At 37.3% G+C, this 18,831-nt stretch overlaps 1 protein-coding gene across 3 annotated transcripts in view; it reads left to right on the plus strand.

Moving 5' to 3' along the window:
- Positions 1-18,831, plus strand: part of TENM1 (teneurin transmembrane protein 1) — a 624,193-nt gene that overhangs the window by 155,472 nt on the left and 449,890 nt on the right. The gene's annotated exons all lie outside the window — the stretch shown is intronic.

Raw genomic sequence — 18,831 nt, forward strand, 5'->3', positions numbered from 1 at the left:
GATTATATCATTCAAGTCCTTCTTTATATTGCTGTTAAGAATAACCCATAGGCCTGATTAAGACCAGGAGACACGGAAATTTGTGGTTTGATTATTTAAAACTTTTTGGATTATTTTAAATTTTTATCTTCCCAGAATCATGTTATTATTATCCTATTTTGTCCAACATTGGCCTGAGGTGTATAGCCTTGCAATAACCTTCCTGTGAGATTACTATTTGCTCTTTGGAAAATTGTTTAGTTCTTCTTTGATGTCTCAAGTATTGTTACACAACCTTACAACATTCTGCTGTGGACTGACCTGAGCATGTGGAACATTGAGTTTTTTGTTTTGTTTTAATTAAGTAAGGATAGCCTCTGGAGGAGTCCTGAGATGACTGAGGGTTACTTTCTCCAAAACCTCATTATCAGGTTAAAGTAAAAGCAAATCTCAAACCAGATCCTGCCATGTGCACATATATTATTTAGATATTTATTAGCAATTCAGCATATAAAACAATTTGTTCAACATGTGCCCTAAACTCAAGGAAATCCCAGTTCAGTGTCCTTTCAGGTACTTAAGAGATTCAGAGAAACAACTTCCCTGTGAGAAATCTAAAAGATATTATGGGCTTAAAAATAAGTAATAAGTGTTAATCACTCCGTCATGTCTGACTCTTTGCAAGCCCATGAACCATAGCCCACCAGGTTCCTCTGTCCATGGAATTCTCCAGGCAAGAATACTAAAGTGGGTTGCCATTCCCTTCTCCAGAAGATCTTCCTGACCCAGGGATTGAACCTGGGGCTCTTGCACTGCAGGCGGATTATTTACCATCTGAGTGAAGTCCATTATGGGCTTAATCCTATCTTATAAAAGGTTCCCCTTGTGGTGAGAAGACCATGTAATCATGGTATGAAGTTCAGAGATAGTGTATCTTTGGCTGTTGGTTGCTTGAGAAATGATGATGATGAACACAATAAAAAAGAAAATAGTAAACAGCATCAACCATATTATCATAGCACAGTTACATTACCAAAAGGTAAATTTCACAAGGGAAGGAACGTTATTTACCACTCTGTCTCCACTACCTAGAATTTTTCTTGAAACATTCAGGTCAATTTAGTTCAGTCACTCAATCGTGTCCCAATCTTTGCGACCCTATGGACTGCAGCATTCGAACCCTCCCTGTCCATCACCAACACCCAGAGTTTACTCAAACTCGTCTCCACTGAGTTTGTGATGCCATCCAACTATCTCATCCTCTGTCATTCCCTTCTCCTCCCAACAACAATCTTTCCTAGCATCAGGGTCTTTTCTAAAGAGTCAGCTCTTTACATCAGGTGGCCAAAGTATTGGAGTTTCAATTTCAGCATAAGTCCTTCTGATGAATATACAGGACTGATTTCCTTTAGGATGGACTGGTTGGATCTCCTTGCAGTCCAAGGGAGTCTCAAGAGTCTTCTCTAACACCAAAGTTCAAAAGCATTAATTCTTCGGTGCTCAGCTTTCTTTATAGTCCAGCTCTCACATCCATACATGACTACTGGAAAAACCATAGCCTTGACTAGACAGACCTTTGTTGGCAAAGTAATGTCTCTGATTTTTAATATGCTGTCTAAGTTGGTCATAACTTTTCTTCCAAGTAGCAAGAATCTTTGAATTTCATGGCTGCAATCACCATCTGCAGTGATTTTGGAGCCTCAAAAAATAAACTATGCCACTGTTTCCACTGTTTCCCATCTATTTGCCATGAGGTGATGGGACCGGATGCCATGATCTTAGTTTTCTGAATGTTGAGCTTTAAGCCAACTTTTTCACTCTCCACTTTCACTTTCATCAAGAGGCTCTTTAGTTCTTCTTCACTTTCTGCCATAAGGGTGGTGTAATCTGCATATATGAAGTTATTGATATTTTTTCCGGCAATCTTGATTCCAGCCTGTGCTTCGTCCAGTCCAACATTTCTCATGATGTACTCTGCAAATAAATTAAATAAGCAGGGTGAAAATATACATCCTTGACATACTCCTTTTCCAATTTAGAACCAGTCTGTTGTTCCATGTCCCAGAGAAGGCAATGGCACCCCACTCCAGTACCCTTGCCTGGAAAATCCCATGGATGGAGGAGCCTGGTAGGCTGTAGTCCATGAGGTCGCTAAGAGTCAGACACGACTGAATGACTTCACTTTGACTTTTCACTTTCATGCATCGGAGAAGGAAATGGCAACCCACTCCAGGGTTCTTGCCTGGAGAATCCCAGGGCAAGAGGAGCCTGGTAGGAGACGTCTATGGGGTCGCACAGAGTCGGACACAACTGAAGCTACTTAGCGGCGGCAGTAGCAGTTGTTCCATGTCCAGTTCTAACTGTTGCTTCCTGACCTGAATACAGGTTTCTCAAGAGGCAGGTCAGATAGTCTAGTATTCTCATGACTTTCAGAATTTTCCAGTTTATTGTGATCCACACAGTCAAAGGCTTTGGCATAGCCAGTAAAGCAGAAGCAGATGTTTTTCTGGAATTCTCTTGCTTTTTTGATAATCCAACACATGTTGGCAATTTGATCTCTGGTTCTTCTGCCTTTTCTAAAACCAGCTTCAACATCTTGAATTTCACAGTTCATGTATAGTTGAAGCCTGGCTTGGAGAATTTTGAGCATTACTTTACTGAGGTGTGAGATGAGTGCAATTGTGTGGTAGTTTGAACATTCTTTGGCATTGCCTTTCTTAGGGATTGGAATAAAAACTGACCTTTCCAGTCCTGTGGCCACTGCTGAGTTTTCCAAATTTGCTGGCATATTGAGTGCAGCACTTTCACAGCATCATCTTTCAGGATTTGAAATAGCTCAACTGGAATTCCATCACCTCCACTAGCTTTGTTTGTGGTGATGCTTCCTAAGGCCCACTTCACTTCACATTCCAGGATATTTGGCTCTAGGTGAGTGATCACACCTTCGTGGTTATCTGGGTCATGAAGATCTTTTTTCTACAGTTCTGTGTATTCTTGTGACCTCTTCTTAATATCTTCTGCTTCTGTTCAGTCCATACCATTTCTGTCCTTTATTGAGCCCATCTTTGCATGAAATGTTCCCTTAGTATCTCTAATTTTCTTTAAGAGATCTCTAGTCTTTCCCATTCTGTTGTTTTCCTCTATTTCTTTGCATTAATCGCTGAGAAAGGCTTTCTTATCTCTCCTTGCTATTCTTTGGAACTCTGCATTCAAATGGGTGTATCTTTCCTTTTCTCCTTTGCTTTTCCCTTCTCTTCTTTTCACAGCTATTTGTAAGGCCTCCTCAGACAGCCATTTTGCTTTTTTACATTTCTTTTTCTTGAGGATAGTCTTGATCCCTGCCTCCTCTACAGTGTCAGGAACATAGTTCCATAGTTCTTCAGGCACTCTGTCTATCAGATCTAATCCCTTGAATCTATTTGTCACTGCTGATACTGCTAAGTTGCATCAGTCGTGTCCGACTCTGTGCAACCCCACAGACGGCAGCCCACCAGGCTCCGCCATCCCGGGGATTCTCCAGGCAAGAACACTGGAGTGGGTTGCCATTTCCTTCTCCAGTGAATGAAAGTGAAAAGTGAAAGTGAAGTCGCTCAGTCATGTCCGACTCTTCATGACCCCATGGACTGCAGCCCACCAGGCTTCTCCGTCCATGGGATTTTCCAGGCAAGAGTACTGGAGTGGGGATGCCATCATTTCCAATGTATAATTGTAAGTGATTTGATTTAGATCATACCTAAATGGTCTAGTGGTTTTCCCTACTTTCTTCCATTTAAGTCTGAATTTGGCAATAAGGAATTCATGATCTGAGCCACAGTCAGCTCCCAGTCTTGTTTTTGCTGACTGTATAGAGCTTCTCCATCTTTGGCTGCAAAGAATATAATCAATCTGATTTCGGTATTGACCATCTGGTGATGTCCATGTGTAGAGTCTTCTCTTGTGTTGTTTGAAGAGGGTGTTTGCTATGACCAGTGCATTCTCTTGTCAAAACTCTATTAGCCTTTGCCCTGCTTCATTCTGTACTCCAAGGCCAAATTTACCTGTTACTCCAGGTGTTTCTTGACTTCCTACTTTTGCATTCCAGTCCCCTATAATGAAAAGGACATCTTTTGGGGGTGTTAGTTCTAAAAGGTCTTATAGGTCTTCATAGAACCATTCAACTTCAGCTTCTTCAGCGTTACTGGTAGGAACATAGACTTGGATAACCATAATATTGAATGGTTTGCCTTGAAAATGAACAGAGATCATTCTGTTGATTTTGAGATTGCATCCAAGTACTGCATTTCAGACTCTTTTGTTGACCATGATGGTTACTCTGTGTCTTTTGAGGGATTCCTGCCCACAGTAGTAAATATAATGGTCATCTGAGTTAAATTCACCCATTCCAGTCCATTTTAGGTTGCTGATTCCTAAAATGTCAACATTCACTCTTGCCATCTCCTGTTAGACCACTTCCAATTTGCCTTGATTCATGGACCTAACATTCCAGGTTCCTATGCAATATTTCTCTTTGAAGCATTGGACCTTGCTTCTATCACCAGTCATATCCACAATTGGGTGTTGTTTTTGCTTTGACAAAACAACATAGAAAGCATTTAGAAAATTTTTGAACAGCAACAATTAACTATTTTAGTAACTGGTGGGCAAGCCATTGTTCTAGGCATTATCCCATTTACTCACCATATAAACCTATGTGACAGACAAGTTAAATAAAGTTTTTATTCTATTTGAATGTTCAGGTAATGAAGTCTATTAATTGAATGAAATTTATGGTTAACAGAGCATCACACTTCAATTTATTTTTATTTTAACCCTTTTAATTGCAAATTAAAAAAAATCAGCAATTTTCCTGCCTCAGAAAATAGAATCCAGAGGACATTCTTGAATTTCTGATTAGCTGATTGAAGCGTTTCTCAGAGTCCCAGAAGAATCTTTAAGCATCAATTGTTTCACACAGAATAAAAAATGGAGGAGGTGTAATACATTAGATTAAATGCATAAATAATCTCATAACATTCTCTAGAAGTTGCTTTTTCTTTTTTTTCCCTTCTTGTGGGTGTGGACAGGGTTATGTTATTCAAGTTTTAATATAATCATGTTTTCTTCTGCCAGTTCTCTCATTTACTCATACATATTTCATGGAGAGCCAGTAGTGCACAGTGAAGAAAGCACAGGTTTTGGAGTATGAAACATTACACTAGAATCTAAGTTCTATCATTTAACAATTGTGTAATTTAGGCCATTTTCTTAACATTTCAGAGTCTCAGTTTCCCCTTATATGAAATGAGTAGCATTCCATTTAATCTCGGGTTTGTTGTGAAGATTGAATTAGTAGTATATGAAAATCTTTCACATCATTGCTGTTGCTGTGAGAATCTCATGCACTCTGAAAGGCAGTTTAAAATATATAATTCGCTTTAGAAACACATGAAGTATGACTCATAGGCAAGAGATTATTCTTTGAATGTTGGCAAATCTTTGATAGGATGTATACAAAAAATTAATTAGAAAAATACTTTGTTCCTTTTTTAACAAATGACAATGATAAAATACTAATCCAAAGTAACTAAGGTAGTTTTTAAAGTTTTACAGCAAATGGTCTATTTGATAAATTCTGTATAGTAAAATGAATTAATTCTGAAACTATTAATTATTTATGATTATGAATGCAGTGGCTAGGGTACATTCCATTGCTCTGTGTAAGGTGATAAGCAAATTCAAATTAGGAAAGTTTCCTTAATGTGTTGTTTCATGCCATGACAATTGAAAATTGTCTTTATAAACAGTGTAAAGCACTGTAACTGAAATTTTTTTGTTTTACACATTTATTTGCAGTTGTGCTACAGCGTATGATTTGGTGGAGCATAAGTAGAGAGTAAACCTTTTATTTTATGCCCATGGGCTCTTTGAATTGTATAAATAAGCATTTCTAAAACCCTGAGTTGACTCTGACAGACCTGGGATATTGATATAGTAGCCTGCCAGCCGTTTACAGTCATGCATAGCCTCTTGAACTCAATAGGAAATAATGAGGAAACAGTCATAAATACATTCAATTGATTATGCATTACTACTGATGCTTGTATTGCCTTTCATACTGGCCAGGCCTAGAGTTTTAATAGTTTCTTGCACTTGCTGATGGAAACATTAGATATGTACCATCAAGACAGAAATAACTTCTTTGTTTGATTTAGTGAAAATATTAAATCCTGTTAAAACTTGGTTTCCACAGTACTACCAGGCTTCCCTGGTGGCTCAGATGGTAAAGAGTTTGCCTGCAATGAGGGAGACCCAGATTCAATCCCTGGGTAGGGAAGATCCCCTGGAGAAGGAGACGGCAACCTACTCCAGTATTATTGCCTGGGAAATCCCATGGACAAAGGAGCCTGGCAGGCTGTATAGTCCATGAGGTCGCATAGCATCAGATACAACTGAGTGACTAATACTTTCTTCTTTCTTCTACCATAATACTGGTTGCAGAGTCAGACACAACTGAAGTAACTGAGCACTCATGCACACACCGCAGTACTAACATTGGACATTACATTGTGTCAGCTCATTCATATCCATAGGATTCAGTTAAATAAAACTGTTCATGAACTGGAATCATTCCTGGCCACCAATACCAGTCATATCCTGCCTACCCTCCATCCTTTATCACACCTCTTTCTGTTCACCCTACTATATTAGTCAAGGTCTAATTAAGAAGACAGAAATAGAAATGAAAACAGAGATAACATTCGAACTTGGTTACACAAACCATGGAGTAATTGAGGAACTGAATGTGGGATATTTAGGACACCACAATAAGTGGTGGTGGAAACCACCACTGCCTCTTGGGTGAAGGGATAAGGGAAGAGTCAGCTAACATGGAAACCTAGGAATGGGGAGCAGGGATAAGGAGCAGAAGAAGGGAAACATGAATACAGAGTCTGAGGGCAAAGAGACTCAAAAAAAGCACAATTGTTGTGGGCTTTTGGAAGGAAAATGGGGAGAGAACAAACAGATGAAAGTGAGCTTGAAGCTCTGGAGAAGTGAATAAGCCATGTTAATAATAATAATGGTGGTGATGGTGATGATAATAGTAGCTAATATTGTGGAGCACTATTTCAGGCATTGTTCCAAGCACTTTAGATACTAGGTCTTTTTAATCCAACAATGTCCTGCTGAGTTAGGCATTATTACTATTTCCATTTTACAGATGAAGCAGGGGTACAGAAAGGCTGCTTAACTTGCCCAAAGTCTTACAGCCAAGATTCAAACCTAGGTAGTCTGATTCCACATATGGAATACTTAACCTCTACCCTACACTAGGAAAACTGTGCTCTTTCCCTCTTGGCCATTCCATTCCCTAGCCATCTGCACAAATGACCATGTCTTAAGCTAATTTCATGGAACTATTATAACTCTGGTAAGAAATAAACTCCTTTGCCCCTGGGATTTTCTAGAAAAGAATACTGGAGTGGGATAAGAAATTAAAAAAAAAAAAAGCTTTGGCAATTATTGCAGCTTTTATTAAGACATTTTCTTTTTGGCCAAAGTAATCTTGAGAAAAAAGAACAAAGCTGAATGTACCAAACTGACTGATTAGGGACTATACTACAAAGCTGTAGTAATCAAAACATTGTGGTGTGTCACAAAAAGAGACACAGAATGGTGGAACAGAATAGAGAGCCCCAAAATAAAACCAAGCACTTAGGATCAGTTGATCCATAATAGAGGAAGCAAGAATATACAATGGGGAAAAGACAGTCTCTTCAATAAGTGATGCTGGGAAAACTGGACAGCCCCATGTTAAAGAAAGAGATTAGAACATTTTCTCATACCATATACAAAAACAAATTAAAAATGGATTAAAGACCTAAATGTAAGACTGGAAAACATAAAACCCTCTTGAGGAAAACATAGATAGGCGATCTTTAACATAAATCAGGAATATTATTTGAATCTGTCTCCTCAGGCAAAGAAAACGAAAGCAAAAATAAACAAAGGGGGCATAATTAAACTTAAAAGCTTTTGCACAACAAATGAAACCATTAACAAAATGAAAAGACAGTCTACTGAATGGGATAGAATATATGCAATAATATCACTGACAAGAGATTGATATATGAAATAACAGCCCATACAACTGAATATTAAAAAACAAACACCCAGAGTAAAAAAAAACAAAACAAAACAAAACAAAACCAAAGATCTGAATAGACATTTTTCCAAAGAATACATACAGATGACCAAAAGGCAAATGAAAAGATGGTAAAACAGCACTAATCATCAGGGAAATGCAAATCAAAACCACAAATAAATATCACCTCACACATATCAGAATGACTATCATTAAAAAAAAAAAAACACAAATAATTTTGGCAAGACTATGGAGAAAGGAACTCTTGAACACCATTGGTGGGAATGTAGATTGGTGCAGCCACTGTGGAAAACAGTATGGAGGTTTCTCAAAAAAACTAATAGAACTACCATCAGTTCAGTTCAGTTCAGTCGCTCAGTCGTGTCTCACTCTTTGTGACCCCATGAATCGCAGCACGGCAGGCCTCCCTGTCCATTACCAACTCCCAGAGTTCACTCAGACTCATGTCCATCGAGTCAGTGATGCCATCCAGCCATCTCATCCTCTGTCGTCCCCTTCTCCTCCTGTGCCCAATCCCTCCCAGCATCAGAGTCTTTTCCAATGAGTCAGCTCTTCGCTGAATTTTTCTCAGCAATAAAAGAACAAAATAACACCATTTACATTAAAATGAGTGGAACTAGAGGTTATTATTCTTAGTGAAATAAATCAGAGAAAGACAAATACTCTATGTTAGCACTTATATGTAGAATCTAAAAGATAAAACTAATGAACAAATATAACAAAATAGAAACAGACTCACAGATATAGAGAACAAACTAGTGGTTAGCAGTGGGGAGAAGGAAGAGGGGAGGGACATGATAGAATGTAGAAACTACCACGTATAAAATAAATAAGCTACAAGGATATATTGTATAGTTCAGGGAATATAGTAAATATTTTATAATAGTTTTAAACAAAATCACTGCAGATGGTCACTGCAGATGGTGACTGCAGCCATGAAATTAAGAGACGCTTACTCCTTGGAAGAAAAGTTATGACCAACCTAGATAGCATATTGAAAAGCAGAGACATTACTTTGCCAACAAAGGTCTGTCTAGTCAAGGCTATGGTTTTTCCAGTGGTCATATATGGATGTGAGAGTTGGACTGTGAAGAAAGCTGAGTGCCGAAGAATTGATGCTTTTGAAGTGTGGTGTTGGAGAAGCCTCTTGAGAGTCCCTTGGACTGCAAGGAGATCCAACCAGTCCATTCTGAAGGAGATCAGTCCTGGGATTTCTTTGGAAGGAATGATGCTAAAGCTGAAACTCCAGTACTTTGGCCACCTCATGCGAAGAGTTGACTCATTGGAAAAGACTGTGATGCTGGGAGGGATTGGGCACAGGAGGAGAAGGAGACGACAGAGGATGAGATGGCTGGATGGCATCACTGACTCGATGGACGTGAGTCTGAGTGAACTCCAGGAGTTGGTGATGGACAGGGAGGCCTGGCATGCTGCAATTCATGGGGTCGCAAAGAGTTGGACACGACTGAGCGACTGAACTGAACTGAACTGAAATGAACTGTAATCTATAAAAAATTTAAATCACTAGATTGTACACCTGAAAATAATATAATATTTTAAATCAACTATACTTCAATAAAAAAGAAAAAAATCCTTTTTAATAATAAGTAGCATATGCATGTAGTAGATATTATAATATTATTTTGGAAAAATATCAAATTGCTCTTTTTGTATATCAGAAACAGTTCACTGTTAGCAATTTCTTATAGTTCAGCCTATATGCAGAGGTTATCCAGTAAAGATAGCTATCTCCCATTACCCCCCAACCCAGTTTCTCTGAAATCAACCACTCCTAGATACTAGGTATTTCTCCATAAATAATATGTAAATATATAATCACATATGCAGATACACAAGCTGGAATCAAGATTGCCGGGAGAAATATCAATAACCTCAGATATGCAGATGACACCACCCTTATGGCAGAAAGTGAAGAGGAACTAAAAAGCCTCTTGATGAAAGTGAAAGTGGAGAGTGAAAAAGTTGGCCTAAAGCTCAACATTCAGAAAATAAAGATCATGGCATCCGGTCCCATCACTTCATGGAAAATAGATGGGGAAACAGTGGAAACAGTATCAGACTTTATTTTATTGGGCTCCAAAATCACTGCAGATGGTGACTGCAGCCATGAAATTAAAAGACGCTTACTCCTTGGAAGAAAAGTTATGACTAACCTAGATAGTATATTCAAAAGCAGAGACATTACTTTGCTGACTAAGGTCCGTCTAGTCAAGGCTATGGTTTTTCCAGTGGTCATGTATGGATGTGAGAGTTGGACTGTGAAGAAGGCTGAGCACCGAAGAATTGATGCTTTTGAAGTGTGGTGTCGGAGAAGACTCTTGAGAGTCCCTTGGACTGCAAGGAGATCCAACCAGTCCATTCTGAAGGAGATCAGCCCTGGGATTTCTTTGGAGGGAATGATGCTAAAGCTGAAACTCCAGTACTTTAGTCACCTCATGGGAAGAGTTGACTCATTGGAAAAGACTCTGATGCTGGGAGGGATTGGGGGCAGGAGGAGAAGGGGATGACCCAGTATGAGATGGCTGGATGGCATCACTGACTCGATGGACATGAGTCTGAGTGAACTCCAGGAGTTGGTGATGGACAGGGAGGCCTGGAGTGCTGTGATTCATGGGGTCGCAAAGAGTTGAACATGACTGAGCGACTGAACTGAACTGAACTGATGCAGATACATTCTCTCTTTTGACCCAAATAGGACACTTACTGTTCTGCACCTTGTGTTTTGCCATTTAAATCTATCTTAAAGATCCTTATTTTAAACAGGTGACTAGTTCCAATTACACAAATGTACTATACTGTGTTTACCAACACTGCTTTCAGTTAATTTAATTCATTTGCCATTATAAAAACATATTGTATTTTTATGCATGTCATTTTATATATAAAAATTACTAGAAGTAGAATTTCTGTTCTGAAATATCTGTGCATTTTTAATTTTGATAAATATTGACAATATTTGTCAAATATTGTTAAATTGTCATCAGTAGAAATTAGATGAGTTTGGATGTATCACCAATGTATGAGAGTGCCTCAAGCACTTGCAAACATAGGGTGTTATCAAACTTATTGAATTCTGCCAATCTGATAGACTCAAAATGCAATAATACTGTATTTTCGTTTTGCATTTTACTTATGATTTATGAGAGGGGGAATTTTTCATATGTTCCAAGGTCAATGATATTTTATTGTTTATAAACCATATTACTTATCACCTTAGATTATACATCTTTTATTATAGATTTTTAGGGTACTCTTTGTATACTTAAGGAAAAAGTGAAAGTGAAGTTGCTCAGTTGTGTCCGACTCTGCAACCCATGGACTATAGCCTACCAGGCTCCTTGGTCCATGGGATTCTCCAGGCAAGAGTACTGGAGTGGGTTGCCATTTCCTTCTCCAGGGTATCTTCCTGACCCAGGTATCAAACCCAGGTCTTCTGCATTATAGGCAGACACTTTTACTGTCTGAGCCACCAGGGAAGTCAGGAAACCAGTCATTAGTCATTTATTTGAAGTTTGATTTGCAAATACTCCTTCTATTTTGTTTTCTTTTGTGTTTTTATTTTTTTAATTTTTTAAATACAAATGTATTTATTGTAATTGGAGGTTAATTACTTTACAATATTGTATTGGTTTTGCCATACATCAACATGAATCCGCCACGGGTGTACACGTGTTCCCCATCCTGAACCCCCCTCCCACCTCCCTCCCCATACCATCCCTCTGGGCCATCCCAGTGCACCAGCCGCAAGCATCCTGTATCCTGCATCAAACCTGGACTGGTGATTCATTTCATATATGATATTATACATGTTTCAATGCCATTCTCCCAAATCATCCCACCCTTGCCCTCTCCCACAGAGTCCAAAAGACTGTTCTATACATCTGTGTCTCTTTTGCTGTCTCGCATACAGGGTTATCATTCCCATCTTTCTAAATTCCATATATATGCGTTAGTATACTGTATTGGTGTTTTTCTTTCTGGCTTACTTCACTCTGTATAATCGGCTCCAGTTTCATCCATCTCATTAGAACTGATTCAAATGTATTCTTTATAATGGCTGAGTAATACTCCATTGTGTACATGTACCACAGCTTTCTTATCCATTCGTCTGCTGATGGGCATCTAGGTTGCTTCCATGTCTTTTGTGTTTTTAATAGGGTCCATGTGTATGTGTGTCTGTGCATAATAGGTTTTTTAAAATGTTTTATGTGGTTTAAATATCCATATTGGGAAAAACAGGCTATGCTTACTAATCAAGAAATCTTACTATAATCTTACTAATCAAGAAAGTTTCAAAATTGGCTGGCTGATTTTCAGTGTAGTTGGGAAGGTTGTAGTGTTATGTTTTAGTTTAATCAAAACTACTTTTACCCTTTATTTCAAAATTTCTATTCTGGATTTTTAATTCTAAAAATGCTTTTATGTAAGCATTCATTGTATGCTTGGAAAAGTGTGTCATATAAAGTGTGTAAAAATATTTTTTTCTTGTTAATGTAGTATATTCACATAGAAGAAAAAACAGAATAAAAAGAAATAAGAAAACCTTTCAGCATAATTTTTTTGTTCTGATGCTTGTTTCTGATTTTTAGAAACAAATTGGAAGCCTTTATCCAAGATAGTTTATACAAAGTTATCAGATTTTTTGATTCTGATGCTATCATTAATCTTAATGATCAAATCATGACATTTGTTAGGTAGCTGTATGTATCTAAACATTTGTGTTCAGTTCCATCCAACTCTTTTCGACCGTATGGACTGTAGCCTGCCAGGCTCCTCTGTCCATGAGCTTCTCCAAACAAGAATACAGAAGTGGGTTGCCATTCCCTTTTCCAGAGGATCATCCCAACCCAGGGATCAAACCTAGGTCTCCTGCATTGCAGGCAGATTCTTTACCACTGAGATATCTGGAAAGCTATATGTATCTATAGGAATGTAAAATAAGACCTTAATATTTAGCACTGATTGAGATCACCTGTGTCTTTCCATTTTGGCCAAACATTAATATTTTAAAAAGTCATTGATGTTACATAAAGTGCTTTCTTATTATTAATATACCAAATCTATTTGATAACTGATAACAAATGATTTAAATGTTTGTTAATTGTTAGCACAAATAATTTCATTGTGTTCTAAAGCATTTTCTTAGTGTCAAGTTAAATCTCTGTCTAGTTTATGTCCATGATGTCACACATATCTCCTGTAACCATTCATTCCTTTATTCACTCTGTATGATAAGCTACATGATTTTATTGAGCAGTTATTATACAGGCACTGTTCTAAGGGTTGGAGATGCAGCTCCATTGAGGAGCATATATTCTGGCTTATTTAATGAAATTGCCTTTTTTTTAATCATCATTACACTCAAGTTCCACTCTGTATATAATACTGTCTGTATTCCTCTCTTACCTCTTATTATCCTATCAGCTTCTGAAAAACAAGTATGCTCCATTTTACCATGTAACTCATTTGATTTGAATTTCTACCTTATCACATCCAAATTCTTCTTTGAGACTTTCAAGAGTAGAAATATCAAATAGCATCTGTTACTTCCCTTTGTATCTATTGAGGTGATTTTCCTATGACTCCTCAGCATATTTGCCCTTGCAGTAATATCTTCAGCACAGCACACTTCAAAATCATCCTTCCTATTACTCATGTTGTTCTTCTCACCTCATCTGTTTTCTCCATCCTTCAAGGCTAGCATGTAGCTGAGTGAGAAATGCATATAATGACATATCTGGATTCTTGTCCCAGGTCTTAGCAGCTCTGAATAACTGTGTGGCCTTGAGCAGGTTAATGAGATAAAGCATTTAGAATGTTTCCTGGCACACAGAAGACACTATTTTTTTTTCTCTCCAGTCTCACTCCACATAGTTTTCCTCGAAGACTTTACTGAATACACACTTGTCTGAACTAAGCTCTCTTTCCTCTTAACTGCAAATATTCCCTATGTCACACAAACCAAGGCTATTTTATGATGATGTTATTTGTAATTTTTTCTCCCTAACTAGATTATAAACGTCTTTTTAAAAGTACTTTTCTGATGTGGACCATTTTTAAAGTCTTTATTGAATTTGTTACAATGTTGCTTCTGTTTTGTGTTTTGACTTTCTGGCTGCAAGGCATATGGGATCTTAGCTCCCCAACCAGGGATTGAACATGTACCCCCTGCATTGAAAGGCCAAGTTCTAACCATTAGATTGCCAGAGGTGTTCCTAAATTATAAACATCTCAAAGTGAAACTTTTCTCCTTGTGCATCCACTACCCCCTTCCCCAAAGCAGGTGAGGTTATGAGGCAGTCAGTATTTTGGTGGTGAGTTTGTCTATATGTGAAAATAGGTTAGAAGTATCAAACTTTCTTCTACTGGTAAGATACAACCCTAGGAACATATATAATTTGAGGACCTTGTACATCTTTTTTCATCCTGTTGTCCCTGATAATGTCTACTGGTCTACAGATGACTGGATACACAAATTTATCAAGAACCATTTCATGACTCACAAAAATCTTTGTTATTCAAAATAATTTTTCAATACCTCTTAACTGGTGTTAGGATTATAGAGGGAAATGGAACAAAAACTGTAATGATTTAAAATATTGTAGGATAGAGGGACCAGTGAATTAGCATATTTAATTATAGATTTTGAATGACTTCAAAGGAAGCTCAGTTTTTTTCAAGGGATTAAGCCAGGAACTGGGCCCTTATTACAGGAGGCCACTTGGGCCTCCATTTAGCCAGTTTCTGGCACATTCGTTGACAGGAATAATTTAATGACTGTGAATAATCACCAAGTGTAGGAAATAAGGTCCTCTTTGAATCATAAAGCTTTTAAACATGAAAAATATTATGCATTTGTTTGAGAACGGTGAAATGTGTGAACTAATTTTGTATTGTCCTACCAATTATGAATGTGTTATTTCTGGCAAGCAGGTCTCTTTAAAATTGCATATGCTCAGTTCCTTGCCAGGGAGGTGAGAGAAAAACATTGTCAGCGTCTTTATACCCAGCTGGGGCCAGGTGTTGTTCATTAACATGTAAATAGTGCAATTACTGCCAATTAATATTTTTTAAAACATTAAAGTTGATCAGAACAGTTATAGCACCTATAAAATTTTTAAAAATGCATGCATCTTAGTGCATAGGTTCATGGAAGGCATATAATATATAATTTGTACTTTTATTTACACAGAGCATCAAGTTGCTATTCCTTTGCAGAATTTCATGTATGTGATTAGAATGGAAAGTAAAAAGTACATTGGCTGGTTACTGACCATAGCCAAATAGTGCGATTTTATTCTAGTTTACAATTGATTGTCAGGTTACAGTGGCTTATCCTTCAAAATATGTATTCAGTTCCTACCATGTATAAGGAATTGCATTAAGTGCTAGGCATTCAGTGATAAACGACATAAATGGTCTGTGCTCCGTGGACTTTATAGTCTAGTTGGTCTCCACAGATAAACACAGAGTAAACATACAAATAAACAAACAAATCAATGCCACTATTAGCACTCATGTGAAACAAGAGGGTGCCATTTGAAAACATTATGGATTGGGGTAGACACAATTTGGATAGAGTTAGGAAACTATATGTGGATAAGTAACATTTTAGCTGAAATTCAAAATGTGAGCTGGTGATATCATAGTGAAAAGAATGAAGAAGAGTATGTTAGCAACAGAGAACAGTGCTTAAGAGTATGTTAGCAACAAAGAACAGTGCTTAGGAAGACCTTGAAGCAGGAAAGAGTTTGATGTTGTCAAAGAACTGACAAAAAGGATGAATATCCACTTCAAGATAGTGGTTGCCTCTGGGGAACAAGGGAGCAGGATAGAATTTAGCTTCAAGAGTAACTGTGATGTTTTAATTCTTTAATAAGAGATGTGAAGCAAATATGATGAAAAGGTAACATTTGTTAATTTCCCATGGTGGATTTATGGATGTTTGTTATATTACTGTCAGTACTTTTCTATATTATTGAAATACCTGATCACCAAAGAGAAAAAAGCTAATGAGAAGAGATGAAGTTGAAAATTTCTTTCACTAGCATACACTGGGTTTAATTTGGTATAAGGTAGAGTCAAAACTTTTCATGTATTTTTGCCTCAATCTAGTCTTTAGAAAAATACTCTTTATGTGCTTGAGGTAGTCTTAGCTGCTACTGATACTTAAGCAAACTCTATTACTTGTAGATGAGTTGTGATGTCAATAGATATAACATGGCAACAAGCACATCTTTCTGCTGCTCCCCACCCTTAGGTCCAATCGTTTGTTTTTTGTTTTTGTTTTATTTTTTGTCTGCACTGGGCCTTTGTTGCTGTGTGGTGACTTTTTCTAATCGCAGCGAGTGGTGGCTACACTTCATTGTGGTGTTTGGGCTTCTCATTACTGTGGCTTCTCATGTTATGGGCTCTAGTCTGACAGGCTTCAGTATTGTGGCAAATGGGGGCTTAGTTGCCTGGCCACATGTGGGATCTACCCAGACCCAGTATAGAATCCATGTCCCCTGCACTGACAGGCAGATTCTTAACCACTGGACCATCACGGGAGTCCTCAATAATTTATTTTTATAGATATAAGACCACTTGGAGCTAACACAGAAGGACTTAAACAGTGGGACTTTTTGCAGGTAACTAAATCCCTTTAATGAGAACAACCATTAATAAATAAGCCCATCCTACATCAATTAGTATTATCATCTAGCTAACTGTTATAGTGCTAAGACTTTAATTATATTCCCAGGGAAAAATAAGTCATGCCACCCTCTCTGAAAACTACAATCAAGTAAATAAGGTACCCTTGAAAGTAAGTTCTTAAATTGTGGTATTTTAAGCCGTATGCCTTATCAAGGTAATTTTATACCTGGATTGATAAATCTCTAGGAATACCTAGTGAATGAAAAAAAAAAAAAGTTGGAGAGAAGAACATTCTTATAAATTGTTTTGGGAAGCCCCCCCCCCAAAACTATATGAGATGGAAAACCAGCCAGAAAATAGTCATCTGGAGATTGCTCTTATTAATCTATTCGTGTGACTGAGGACAGGGAGCCAGACATTCCAGTTTAGTCACATTAGGACTAAATTTCAGTTCAACAAGTTTTTGAGTCATTACCATATACAAGGAACTTTATAGGCTGAAACTGAGTAAAAAAAACTGAGTAAGATGCAGCTTGAATACACAAGGAGTTTATGGTCTACCTGTGGAGGTGAAATACAAACTCTACCTTATTTAGGAATAGGAGTAAGAATGGGAGTGGGGGACATGCTAAGGTGGCCAGAGAATGGAAAATAACTCTGTTTCTTTCAATTCCTAGGTAAAATGGTTCCAGTTAGACTGATGCCCCTTATTCTTACCACATTTTCATGGAAGACAAGCTAGTAGAAATTTAGAAATATTCATTGTAGTTTAAATGGCTGTTTTAAATACCAAAGTAAAATTAATGATGTAGGATTATCTTTCACAACCCAGGGAAACTGTATTTTTCTTCATAAAAAGTCCATTTATAACAATGAATGTCAAGGCCCCATAAGCATTAATATAAATCTTACAGTTGTGGTTTAAATAACTGAGATTGTATTTGGTACTCCAGAATATAGAGCTTTATGCATTATATTTCATAAAGTTTCAAGCAGAAATTTTATTCTGTTTGACAAAGTGTATCTTCTGTATTTAGTATAACAGTGAGCTCTTCCCAACAGAGTACAACATTCTTGACTAATGTTTGATGCTGGTCTCAAGACAGTGGTACTCAAGGTACTTGTCTTAGAAAGAAGAAAACAGAAAGATTAGCTTATGCTTTAAGGTTGGGAAGACCTGATTTTAAAAATTGACTTGGATGGAAAAGTGCATAAAGTATAATGCCAAAGTCATTGAGGTCTGTTGTCTGTTCCAAAATAGTGATCCCTGGTGGAAAGGCAGTGTAGTGCATATTGCTATGTGCTGCAAAATGAAAATCTGTTAGATCACCGTTCATAAGCAGGACCTGCTGAACTGAATAAGCGCAGATGTACTTCAAATTAATATTTAATCTGATACCAGAAGCACTTAAAGGCGTTAGGGATATGAGTTCCTCATAAGAAATGACTTCTTTCTCACAGAGAGCAATTATGGTACCAGAGATAACACAAATAAGATTCTCCTTAGGCTTAAAGAGTAAATCTAGAGGTGATAGTGTGTCATTGTCTCTAGTTTGAATTTTCTTCAAATTTCTTTAAAGAAGAAAAAGAATTATTTTTTAATGTCATGGCATGGATCTAAAGCTAATAAAGGGACTTTGATTAAGAGACTATCTCAGTCCTTGAGAGTAGATGAGAGTGACTTTTCATTGACATCATTAGAATATTATTAGAATAAAATTGAACCAAGTAACCCTTATTAATCTTTAAAAGGAAAGTGCCATAATCAGGTTACAATTCTAATTTATTTTTGTTGCTTTTTGAGGCCAACTTTAGAAAATAAATCCCTCAAATAACTTTGAGTCCAGAGCCATCTCATGCCTTTCACTTTAAACTCAATTTTCTTCCATGATTTTAGCATCTTATTACATATTAACTACTCAGAAACTACCATGTTATGTTAAAGTGACATTTCATATTTTTGATTGTAAAAGGAACAACTGAACCTACTATTTCAAATAGGAGGTTTAAAACAAAAGACATTTTGCAAATAGTATAGGTATTAACTAGAA

Source organism: Capricornis sumatraensis, chromosome X (genome assembly GCF_032405125.1).
Source record: "Capricornis sumatraensis isolate serow.1 chromosome X, serow.2, whole genome shotgun sequence".
NCBI classification, from domain to species: Eukaryota; Metazoa; Chordata; class Mammalia; order Artiodactyla; family Bovidae; genus Capricornis; species Capricornis sumatraensis.